This window comes from Mauremys reevesii, linkage group 2 (assembly GCF_016161935.1).
Source record: "Mauremys reevesii isolate NIE-2019 linkage group 2, ASM1616193v1, whole genome shotgun sequence".
Lineage (NCBI taxonomy): Eukaryota > Metazoa > Chordata > Testudines > Geoemydidae > Mauremys > Mauremys reevesii.
Genome location: NC_052624.1, coordinates 66,332,848 through 66,346,222, shown reverse-complemented (window position 1 = coordinate 66,346,222; position 13,375 = coordinate 66,332,848). Strand labels below are relative to the sequence as shown.

At 40.7% G+C, this 13,375-nt stretch overlaps 1 protein-coding gene across 3 annotated transcripts in view; it reads right to left on the bottom strand.

Moving 5' to 3' along the window:
* Positions 1 to 12,907, bottom strand: part of PLCL2 (phospholipase C like 2) — a 247,619-nt gene extending 234,712 nt beyond the window's left edge. For 2 of the 3 annotated variants that reach the window (XR_005593716.1, XM_039522888.1), the window contains exon 1: positions 12,792 to 12,907. The gene's annotated coding sequence lies outside the window, so the exon portion shown is untranslated. The remainder of the gene's footprint in view (positions 1 to 12,791) is intronic. The other variant, XM_039522883.1, reaches the window with a different exon arrangement.
* Between the last annotated feature and the right edge of the window lie 468 nt (positions 12,908 to 13,375).

The following is a 13,375-nucleotide window of genomic DNA, read 5'->3' as shown; positions in this document are numbered from 1 at the left end:
TCATGTCAGAGGAGTGTCTTTTCTTTGTCCCATGAAATTCTGTTCAGCTTTTGCTGAGTTACAAACTGTTAAAAATTGCTATTTCCCATCTCATATGTTCCTCAGTCTGTCAAAATAATAACTAAGAAAGCCCTGCACTGTAGGATGATCTCACTCTGCCACCAAAGAAGCAGCAGCACACCTTGTCCTAGGAACACTTAGGAGCTGCTGGAGTTGCTGCAGTGGAGGAAACAGAGTGGAGCTGCACTTCCCCCTAGGACTCAATCAGTATATAGCCTGTGCCTCCTTCTGGGACACTGCATGGGCAGGAGCTCCCCCATTTTCTTGAGGAGAATAAGAGAAAGTAAGCACGCAAGAGAGCTGAGAATTCTCCCCCCTCCCCAACACAAACAACTTTCCTGAGCCCAGCAGTCCATCCCCCTCTGAGATAATTCTACCAGCCTATGGAGTTAGTCCTGTAGCTTAAGTGGAAGCAATTTGTCCTGATGGTGCATGAGAAGAAAGTTGTTTGAGTTTCACATAATATAATTTTTTTATCTTTTTTTTTAAAGAAAACTAGGAAATTCTATTTAAAAAATCTAAGTTAAAAGATGTTATCTAGGTTGCAGAGTCAAGCACTCAAAAGTTAGGAAATGCCAGACTTATAACTGACTGTGCCTACATTGATGCCCATTATGCATATGTATTATGATTAAAGTCTTTAATGACATGATCATATACTTTTTTTCCACATAACCCTGGTCTCATTCATTGCACAGGATAGACACATAAAAGGAAAGAATTAAGGTTGTGCGGGCAACCCTAAATCTGGCATTTCCTAATTTGGTATGCTTGACATTGCAACTTCAATAATTATTTTTATGTATTTTATCCCATATAATGGGAGGCAACATTCAAAGGAACACATTTCACACCAAAATAAACATAATGAAAAAGAATTTTCTTTCTTTTTTTCTTTTCAACTTGCCTCTTAAAATAAGAGAAAAAATAATGGAAAAAATGTTAATGCAGTGTTACAAATCAGAATTAATATACACTAATGTCAGGAAATTAAAAGCTTCATTTCCCACAGCAACTGTAACAGCACATTGCACAGATATAGTGAGTCATACACGTAGCATATAGAATACCACATTTTCACAAAGGAGGCTGACTTATGGTTGCCGTGGGAACCCTGAACTTCCTAACATGGGTATGCACAATCCTACTGCCTCCTATGATGTTGCATTATCTTTGAGGAGGAAGAGTTAGCACTGAATATCTAAATACTCTCCTTCCATACTCAGCATCATGCTGTGAGAAATCTTGTATTCAAGCCATAAAAATTCTTCCTATCTTGCCTCTAGCTCACTATTTGCGTCCCTTAAATCTCTTCTCTTCTCTCCTACTTTCTGATTTTCTTCCTCTTTTGCTTGCCTTCTATTCCAGGATCACAGGCACGCAGGATCCATGAGCGAGTAATGAGGATACTCTAAGATTAAGTGTAAATAAAATCCTCCTAAGTGAAGTTATTATATTCAATTAATAGAAATGTATTTAAAACTGTCCCTTGACTTTGAAGCTGCAGTGGCAGCTGTTGCTGTCGGTAATCTTCACTTGTGCTGTGTTGCATTGGCTCTCCCAATAAGTCCTGTTGCATAAGTCTGGCGTGCTCTGATTAAATGAAGAAAAGAAATTTGTCTGAACTCTATCCTTTAACCTCTCTGATTTATATTTTACTGTCAATATTCTGAATTTTAGAAAGTCTCTTACCTGAGGTCTATCTATGTAAATTATACTTGTGCATTTATGAAGAAACCGAGGATAGATTTTATTTAAATGTTCTTGAACAAATTCAAACACCTTGAACAGGATCCGCAGGTTGTTTTCTAACATTCTGTGGATTTTTGGAGAGGGAGCATAGCTAGGTGGTTAGAACACAGAAATGGAAATTGGGATTTATTTATTCTAGTCCTCATTCTGTCCATGACTCTGTGTGAAAGTGGACTCTTCATCTCAGTTTCCTTCATCTGTAACAGCGGGTATCATCTGCAGATGTGTTCCTTGTAAAAAGGGAAGTCTGCATACACAGTGACTTAAACTATGTACACATGTATATGAAATAGCAATAGTACGATGTGTGGGCATAAAAGTCATGGCTGTGAAGGTGGGCCTTTAGGACTCCAAAAAGCTGAGCTTTATTTTTGGAACTTGCCCTACCATAATCCCTTCTGGGATCAGTGTCATGTCTGCTTTTTTGTTCTGAATGTAAGATAATCAGTTGAAGACACAGGCTATTGCTTTTCAAACCATACAACATATGTACCTGGAGGTCCGTCTCATTCAAAAATACTTTAAGAAAACTTTGAACTGTTTGTGTTCTCTCTTGCTGTGGGAAATATTGCTGCATATATCTCATGTGTGCTTCCAGCAGCTAGAGAGATTCGATACACAGCATACTTTTCCCTTCATTGTTTATGTACAGACTGAGTGAAGGGACATAGTGATGAACAGAGTAGCCAGAAGCATTGTGTTTTCTAAGTGTCTAAGGAAGGCTTTGGCAAATAAGAGCTTGTCTACACACAAACATTTTACCACTTTAACTAGTACAGTTAAAGCAGTACAACCCTGCTAGTGTGGACACAGTTAGTTATACCTGTACAAAGAGTGCTTATACTGGCATAGCTTATTCCATATGGGACGGGAAATAAACTATACTGGTATAAGGCCACTGTTATACCATATAACTGCCCACATGAATGGTTATACTAATATAATTATAGACATAAAAAAAATCACCTCTCACCACCATACTTATACCAATACAAATCTATGTGTAGAGCAGGTCTTAATGTAGGTAGCAATCATCATGAGTGAGATGTTTTCATTGAAGGTTATAGTAAGTGGCACAGGTTGGTCAGGAAAAAATATAATGAAAAAAAGTGGTGAAAATCATCATCAGCAGGACCAAAATCTTAATAGCAAATACAAAAATGCCCACCAGTACCTCAAGAGCAGGCAGAAGGAAGGTATACAGTACCAAGGCATTCACAGAATGCTGCTATCTAGCTCGGGCAATGCTTGTGAATGACTACGAAGATTGCAGTGTACATTTTTTGTTATGGTCTAGTGGCTGAACATGATGAGATGCATGACATCATTGAACCAGAAGGTTCATTTCAGGCTAATGTGCAAGCAGAGCTGGAATAGCTATGGGCCCCATTATCTGATAAAGGTAACCATGGAATTCACATCCAGCTTATGCAATGTGCTTTTCTAGAAAACGGCCTTATGGGAGAATAAGCCCCAATGGTATTTGTTGAATAATACTGATCTTATTCATTCAAATTTTAACCCCAACTGTAAATAATTCCATTTGTTAAAAAGATGCACTTACAGAAGTTACTAAGAAAGGAAATAGAACATTTCATTTATCATGATATAGAACCCTTAATAGCATCTATGGAGTACAAGATTTGTCATTAAAGATGTGCTTATATGACCATTCTGTACTCCTAAGGATACATTTACAGTGAAGAAGAAATACTGATGAAGACAAGTAAATATCATTTGCTTATTTCTTAATTCTTTATATTTATTAACTTTTCTGTTATAGAGTCAGAGAACCATACAAATAGCAATAAGAATTATCTTGCATACATCCACAGAAGTACAGTAGAGATCAAGGCAGATTCTATTGGGTCAGAATCTGTTCAGTTACACCCAGACACCCCCACTTGAATCAATGGGATTGTTCAACTGTCACAGAGCAGAATCCAGCTACCGTCTCCCAAAATCCAGAGAGGACAAACATAGCACCGCATCTAATAGAAGATGCCTCTCATATAGCAGACAAAGGCTTAATAAAATCCAGTGTCTAGAAATTGAAGTTAGAAAAATTCAAACCAGGAATCAGACACACATTTTAACAGATAGAAATTAACCATTGGATTTGGTAAATTCTCTATCGCTGAATCTTTAAATCAAGACTCGATGCCTTTCTGAAATACACAGTCTAGTTCAACCACACATTATTGAGCTTGATGCAGGAATTTCTGAGTGAAATTTCACGGTCTGTGTTACGCAGATCAGACTAGATGATTATATTAGTTTCATTTGATCTAAAATATAATCTACCTATCTATGAGCATTCTCCATTTGTAGAATTACAGTGCAAATGGCAGACACTTCCCTCAAAAAGCAGTGCCCTGGGTTTATGGATTTAATACACAGGGTTCTCATAGATTAAAGCCAATGAAATCTAAATACACAACACCATAACTGTCTTGAAAACAAATTCATTATTAATATATTAGCTATATGTAAAATAACATTTGCTATTTAGGTCTTACATATAGGCTGAACACTCTCCTGTGAGTCCAGAGATGTTTTAATCCATCACTATTCAAAGAGCACATTGGTTTGTGCAATAAATCTGAAGGGAACAGAGTGATAAGAATGAAAGTATCTCTGATTAAAACAGTAATTTCTTAAAACATCAGACTAATCAAAATACCAGCTTGTGCAGTAAGGAATAAAATGAAGCATCATAAGCAATAAAAACTAACCGGTACAACATAAGAAACAGCTATACAGTCTCATAAACCTACAGACTTCTAATAGCACCTCATATTCAGTTTAACAATTCAATTTTACCAATGAACAGTTTATATCACAATAGCAATGAATATTCAAGTCAGTCATTGATTTCAGTACTGTTATCCCCTGCTCTTTTAATTTTTTCCAGGAGTCTAAACTTATTGAGGGTAAGAAAAAAATTGTTTTTAGTGGCACATCCTATTTCGCAAGCCAAAGCAGAGTTACAGACCTTATTTATTTATTTATTTATTTATTTATTTAAAAATCCATTTCTCTGCTATCAAAAGCTTTCGCTTTGGCTGGCTTAGCAGTTAGCACTTTGACAGTTGCCAGAAAAGATTAGGATTTTTATTATAGCCTTGGAATATCAATTCTTTTTCTGAGTTATCCAAAGTCTGTGAGCCTTTTCTGTAGGTCTGAAGTGAAGACAGTGCCTGAATATTTTTTTATTGAAGGTTTTCTTTTCTGGCTGCAGTATGCTACTTACCTGTAGGAAGGGTCTTCCACAATATCAAAGTTTAAACTTCGGAAAGAAAATCTCTAATCAAACCAGAGACAAACCAGCCCCCTCACTAGGGAGAATAGCAACACATTTTTTGTTTGATTCCAGTTTTCCCCAATGGTAATCTTTCTTTCCTTCATAATAGACCATTTTTTTCATGTACACAACACCTATGTGACCATAAGTATAATTCAGAGTTTGTCTACAGTAGAGCACTCAATTATTTATGCTTCTGTATGTGAACTTGCACTAACTGATGCACCATTCATCCAGGACATCCACACCAGCCAGCTTCAGTTGGCATCAGGTTTCCCTTTGACTCCACTCTTGGTCTGCCTTACTCTGAAAGACGAAGATGAAGGGCTGTGAGAAGCTACCAGCCCAACTACTATCTCCTATTGTAGACCCATCTGTGAGAAACCATCTATGGTTCATCAGAGAAAAAGCATATGACAATGAAGTATCAGTGGTTCACCAGCTGAGAAGTTACAGGCCTGAAGCCAGGAGGATTTAATGGTGATAATAAAAGTCATATAAGGAAAGAGGTCAGATGCATCATCAGCTGACAAGCCATAGCTGATCACTGGTCTTAATGTAAATGAGAATTAGGCTACTTGGGCAACATTTTCAAAAACATGTATGTGATTTAGGAGCGTAAGGCCAATTTTCAAATGTGATGTAGGCCCAGATCCCCAATTTAATTTTTAATTTAAATGGGAGATAGGTGCCTAAATACCTTTGAGGGTTTGGATCTAGGTCTTTTCTGAAAATGGGACTGTAATGGGAGTGTACCAGGCCCTTTGAGGCCCTCTGTTAGAGGCCTCATGTCCCTACCACACCCTGCCCCAGGAAAGGAGCAGTGAAGGTGGGTCCTTCAGGCCTTCCTAAGAGAGGCTGCAGGGAAGCAGCCAATAAGGGCACAGCAGGCTCAGATAAAAGGAGCTGCAGGGGCTGAACAGGTCAGTTCCTGGCTGGAACCAGAGGAGTAAGAAAGGGAGCTTGGAGCTCAAGAGAGAACCAGAAGATGGGTTCTGGTGGCATTCGGTGAGGAAGGAGAGGAGTAGAGAACTTCAGCCCTGAGGCAGGGGCGGCTCAAGCCATTTCGCCGCCCCAAGCATGGCGGCATGCCGTGGGGGGTGCTCTGCCGGTCGCTGGTTCCGCGGCTCCGGTGGACCTCCCGCAGACGTGCCTGCGGAGGGTCCGCTGGTCCCGCGGCTCCGGTGGACCTCCCGCAGGTATGCCTGCGGATGCTCCACCGAAGCTGTGGGACCAGCGGACCCTCCGCAGGCACACCTGCAGGAGGTCCACCGGAGCTGCCTGCCACCCTCCCGGCGACCAGCAGAGCGCCCTCCATGGCATGCCGCTCCAAGCATGCACTTGGCGTGTTGCGGCCTGGAGCCGCCCCTGGAGCCGCCCCTGCCCTGAGGTAAGGGTGAAGAGGAAGGGGCTATGGAGGAAGCGGCCCAGGGAATAACAATAGCAGCAGCAGCAACTATTAAAGGATGCAGCATATGACTGTTATTTGTAGGGTCCCCAGACTGGGAGTGAGAGTAGTGGGCAGACCCAGGTCCACATACCAACCTGGAGGGGAGCAGCCTAAGCCTGAAGAAGGGGATAAGATGCAGTACTAAATGCCCAAGAAAGGAGCTACATTTAAACAGGACACCAGAGAACTCCCGAGGACAGTCTCCAGAGAGAAAGCCCTGAGGGCACTGCTCTATACCAGGGTAGGCGTGGTCTTAAAGCTAGTCCAAAAGGGGCTGAGTACTGAGCCCAGAGATAGGGCTAAAGCCATTAACAAGGGCTCAGGCACTGGCCCTGTTGGACCTTTTACCCCAGAAGAGGTTCATCCATCCTTTCACCTATTAATTGACTGACTTAGCCAGAGGGCTGAGCCACTGAAGACCTGCCTGATAAGAGCAACAGCTGACAGGGGACACCATAGGCAGAGAGAGTGCAGGTTTGCATCCAGCTGGCAGGAGGCACTCATGGGAGGTGAGTGTACCCCGTCACAATGACTTAGGCTCCTAAAACACATATGTATTTTAGAAAATTTGTTGCCTCTTATATCAACTATAACATATCAATAAATGTACATTTGATAACTTTACTACTGTTGCATTAATGTAAAAATCTTACTTGACACTCTAATCTGGCAGATTTTAAACATGACTATGATTTTCCCAGATGGTGTTTCCCAGTTATGTTTCTGATTAATGTATGTTAAAATTTATAACTTGGATATGGTTCCATGGAATTAACAATATCAATGAGCCAACATATCCTGTACTTGATTACATGGAAGTAAACTAAACTATTCTACATATAATAATGAAAACTCAAGGTGCGCAAGCAAAATTTATTTGCAACACGTATGAGAATTAGAAAGAAATTGTTCTTTGAGAATTGAAAAGCAGAGAAACTCATGATTGACCAGAGTGATGGGAAGAACAGAAGTATTTTCTAAGGGTCTATCTACACTACAGCTGATAGGGCACTGACACTGCAGCTATGCTGCTGTAGTGTAGCTGCTTCCTATATCGACAGTAAGGGGATTTCCTGTCAATGTAACTAATCCACGTCCAAGAGGTAGTAGCTAGGTCAATAGAAGAATTCTTCTGTTGACCTAGCCATGTCTACAGTGGGAGTTTTGTTGACCTAACTATGGCACCCAGGGCCTGAAATTTTTCACAGCCTTGAGTGACAAAACTAGGTTGATCTAATTTTTCAAAGCAGACCAAGCCTAAGGGAGACTATCACTGTGATGCACAGTTGTGCAAGATACTTAGTAAATGGAGTTGAATAGGTAAGTGTTATTCATTGCAGAATTCAGTGAAGGGCTGCCATATCTGATTATATGCAGGGAGTTTGCCATTTTGTCTGTGTGAAATAGTCTCATATTTAGCAGCTTCCATTAGAATAATCGACTAATGAAGTTGCTGCAGCCTTCCATGTCAGAAGGATTTTTGTTCAGTTAGCTACAAAAACCCACAAGAAGTTGAGTGTGTTTCTTCTTCTTCTTCTTCTGGATTTGCTTAATTTAAAAAAGCCCTCCTATTAAGAAGAGTTTGTTTTCACTTAGCTTTTGTCTCTGCTTTCCAATTCACAGTGTTTCACTGCCATCTTGCTTAGACTACTGCAATACATTTATTTTCCAGTCTGCTTCTGGCTGCAGGTAATTAGAAGATCCAATCCCTGTTCGTCCATCTGTTGTGTTAAATTAAAGTAATTCCTTCCTGCATGTGATTATTTACACCATATAAACAGGGCACAGGCACCAGTGCACAGAAATCCAGTAAACTGTAATTTAGAGGGGGAAAAACAAAGCTAAGATTATGGGGCTGGCAGCCTTTATTTACTGAATTTATGATATGAATAAACATATGTAAAGTTAGTGGTTTTATTAACTATTTCAGTGCTGCCTAACATATTAGGAACGAAGATCTGGTTAGCTGGTTTTTCACCCTTAAAACTGTGAGTCTGGTAGCACAGAAATCATCAAGAAACACATTAGTTAAATCATTTTCACTAACTGAGTGATCATAGCAGGTTTTTGCAAGCTCCCTGCTGTGAAGATGGAGTGAGCATGTTGTACCATTCTGTCAGATGCTGTTGACTGGAAAGATTATGGCCCTTTTCTTTTTTTAAAAATGCCTAGGACTTTATTAAACATCGGTGAGCAGTGAAAGAAGTCACTATATTGACACAAAAATGAGTACACCAAACACTTTCATAATTCCTATGTCCTTCATTGCTACAGCATGTATCTTTTTCAACTGGAAGAGGGTTAATGTGGACCAGATGTGAAACCATGTAGATCTATTTCACCACATTCTAGTTCATCTGTTTTTTACAGCAACCTAAACTGGTGTAAAGAAAGCTGATTATCCCATTAACGCCAGATCCTGATGGTAGAGCGAAGATAAAGTTTTCCATGATTCCATGATTGTAAAATGTCTGAACAAATCCACTACAGAGTTGTGCTTCAGAATCTAAGCTTTCATTTAAAAATAAGAGTTATGATTCTATCCCAGGGGTTATGAAGAAAACTTTAAACATGAACCAAGTGTAATTTAATATAATTTTATCTTCCTGAGCCTGCTGAGAGCCTAGGGTTGCCAACTTTCTAATTGCTGAAAGCCAAACACCCTTACTCCGCCCCCTTCTCTGCCTCTTCCACCGAGGCCCCACCCCTCCTCACTCCTCTCCCTCCATTGATCATTCTCCACCCCCTCCTTGCTTATTACCCTCTCTCCTGGGACTCCCCTGCTGCCTGCAGAGCCAGGCTTGGAGAAGCTGATGTGGAGCCAGCCTGCCTGCCTAATCAGGGCACAGCGAGGGTCGGCCCCCGGAGCAAGGGGTCAGGGAGGGGCTGGTCCCTGTAGCAAGGGGCCAGGGCAATCAGGGCATGGTCCCCGGAGCAAAGGGCTGGGACACGGAGGGGTTGGACTCAGTCCCCATAGTGAGGGGCTAGGGCAATTGGGGTACGGCAGGGTTGAAGTGGGAGTGGACAGGATCCCTCCCCCAGGCAGTGGCACCTACCTCTTGGAGCCCAGTCTGGAAGCCAGTCATTGCTCTCTGTCAGGTGTCAGCAGCTGAGCAGAAAGCATCTCCTCCATGTGGCTCCAGCTGCAGCTCTTCCTGACCCCCAGTGGTGGAGGCTGGTTACTGTGGCCAACTGGACTTTTAGCTGACCAGATACTGCCAGGTTCCGTTTTCGACTGGACATTCCAGTCAAAAACTGGACACCTAGCAACCTGAGGAAAAATGCTCTGATTGGTAGTAACTGCCCCATCATTTCAATAAGGTGTAGACTCTGAAACCTAGAGATGAAAATCTAAATGCCCTGATTAACTATTTCACTGCTGTTCATTTTAGCAGAAGCAATCACCTCTCAAGCCCCTACTGTCCTCTCCTTAGCCATCAAACTCTCCATCTTTGCCTGACAACTTCTATAATGCAGCTGTATGTCATCAATGCAAAAATCTGCAGCAAACTCAAACTAAAAAGATGGGACCAATCTAAAGTAAAAATTGAATGTAATAGAAATACCCTTGCATGCTACTGTCTTAGATTGTATTATTTATTTTCATGTGTAGTTCAATAAAAATCTATTTTAAAAAAATTAAAGTTGTTACAATATTTTTGCGGTGTGCTGCAGAAACCAGATGCTTTGCAGTATCATTTAGTCACCCAACTTGCCACAGAACACATGGGCCTTTGTGTATAATGTACCTATTTTTGTCTCATAGACTGTAAGGTCAGAAGGGACCATCATGATCATCTAGTCCAGCGGTAGGCAACCTATGGCAAGCGTGCCGAAGGCAGCACACAAGCTGATTTTCAGTGGCACTCACACTGCCTGGGTTCTGGCCACCGGTCCGGGGGGCTCTGCATTTTAATTTAATTTTAAATGAAGCTTCTTAAACATTTTAAAAACCTTATTTACTTTACATACAACAATAGTTTAGTTACATATTATAGACTTATAGAAAGAGACCTTCTAAAAAGATTAAAATGTATTACGGGCAGGTGACACCTTAAATCAGAGTGAATAAATGAAGACTCGGCACACCACTTCTGAAAGGTTGCCGACCCCTGATCTAGTCTGACATCCTGCACAATGCAGGCCACAGAACCTCACCAACCCACTCCTGTAATCGACCTCTGGCTGAGTTACTGATGTCCTCAAATCATGGCTTAGAGACTTCAAGTTACAGAGAATCCACCATTTACACTAGTTCAAACATGCAATGACCCATGACCCACGGTGCAGAGGAAAGCAATAAAACCCCAGGGTCTCTGCCAATCTGATCCAGGGGAAAATTACTTCTTGACCCTAAAATGCTTGTCCTCCAGGCATTCAAGGGTATGGTAAATGGTACAGTATGAACAGCTGTAGGTTATTATAAATATGGAAGGTAACTTCAATAAAAAAATTCTGTTTATAAACTGACTTCATATTCTTCTCCATTTTATTATAACGTGTGAATTGAATTGGGGATATGCAGAGAGCCATAAGCAACAATACATACTCTTTACCTCCTGAGTTTCTCTAGATTGGCTACTCCTCTATATTGTTGTAGTTCAATATTATTGTCAATTTCCCCCGCAAAAAAAATAAAGGACCAGCGCCAAAACCATCCAATGGGGAAAAATACCCTTTGACATCAATGTGTGCCCTTAACAGTCAGTATCTCAGAGATCAAAATACACATACTATTCCCCCCCCCCCCCGCCCTTCACAGTAGTAAATCCTTCTATGGGACCTACTCAAAACACTAAGGGAAAAGATATCCCAGCTGATACTTCCTGTTCTACAATGGAAATAAAAAAAAATCACCACCTCTGTGGTGGAGAAGAGATTTCCAGCATACTCCTAAGAGACTAGAAGGTACTTTAGATATTGTTTCATCAACTCCACAAATTTCCCTAATTGTCAAGCTACCTCAGAATCTAGTTACACAGAACCAAGCAGTGCAAGAGAAGCTGGCTGAAGATAGTTACTACACCGAAGAACAGCTATACACCATTTCTTCAGGAAAGTGCAGCATTCTAACTACTTGAGTACAGCACTGACAGTACAAGTTACTTCCCACAGACATCATCATTTTGCTTCTTGTAAATCCCAGCAAACTACGTGCCATCTTCAACTTACATGACAACACAATATCCCTGAAGTGATACAGCACACTTGAAGATACACATCTAAAGGCAGCATTGTCTGAATAATGCATTTTTCTCTGTAGTTTGTTTCTCTCTCTTAGAGAAATCAAACTGAGAATTTAATTCATGAAAGAAAATGTCATGCCCATTGACCTGACATAAGGGTAAAGTATATCAGGAAAAAGTAGATAGATTTTATTGTACAAAATAGTCCTGCTTCCCTGAAAAAGTATCTAGTGCTAGGCAAAAGTGTCACATTATTGTACATCTTCACAATAGCATATATAACCATTCAGAAATATATTAATATTTTAGAGGGAATTTGTCAATGGTACAAGTGTAAGCTCTTTGGGCCAAGGACTGCCATGATGGTCTGTTTTAGATCATGATCAACGACTGGGCTCCTAGGCACTATGGTAGCAACACTAATAATAAATATAAATGGGAGTTAAGTGCCCAACTCACCTTGATTTTCAATGGGATGTAGGTGCCTAACTGTTCTTTGCACCTTTGAAAATCTCCCCCTTAAATTCTGTTTTATTCTTTATAGGAAAGAGACTATTGCAATCCCTTCTCTCCACATACTCTCATCCCTGTTTTTAAAGAAAGCTCATCTGAATAAATTAAGAATCTAGGAGCTCTTTTTAATGCAGAATTAATATTACAAATGCCACCCAACACATGATATCAGTATGTTCACACTAGTATTAAAAACAGAATTACCAAGTTTCTTAAATTTATCATTTTCATCGATTAGAAACATCTATACATCTATTGGTTCAGATTTATAATGGCCACCAGAATCGCCAGAGGCTGAAAAATTCAACTGCCCAAGCACCAGTGTTTTTGCTTTCGTAGAAGCTATGATTAGGAAGGTAAGTATTGGTATCCCATTTCAAAGCCAAGGAAAGAGGCACAGAGAGATGAAGTAAATAGATTTTACTCCTAGTCCTGTACCTAAACCATTTAATCATTCTTCTTTCCAGTATAAAAACTATGTTTTCACTCCCCTCACACAGACATCATTTACCAGCACCATCATCACCTCACAACTGCCACCCTAAGCAGTTTCATTGCTGCTGGTGGGCACTACTCCAGCAGGCCTTCTGCTCCTGGTGCCACCTACTGGTCCTCATTAGTGGTACCTCCTTGGTACTGCTGACATCCTCTGTCTGGAACTCAGATTCCAAGGAACCATTATGATCATCTAGTCTGATCTCCTCTCTAACAAAGGCCATAGAACTTCCCCAGAATAATTCCTAGTGAAGCATTGTTACAGCTGCTCTTCCTGAGGGGTGGGGAGAATGGCTTCCCAGCATCTGCAGCAGAGCCCTCTGCTGGGAAGATGTTCACATATGTGAGAGAAACTACTGAAAAACAGGACTGTCCTTGAAAATGGGATGTCAGGTCACTAAATGCATAAGATACCCCAAGCTAATACTTTTTTAGGTAGCAGCACTATAAACAAATACTCTTTCTTCCCCAATTTTCAGTGACAAATATCTCAATTATGTGAACAACTGAGATGCAGTTACATAAAATATCTGACAGTTACACATTTCAAAACTTTCATCCATCAGTCACTCCAAAATACCTGTTTGCATTTATGCGCTTTCACCTCACCGGATA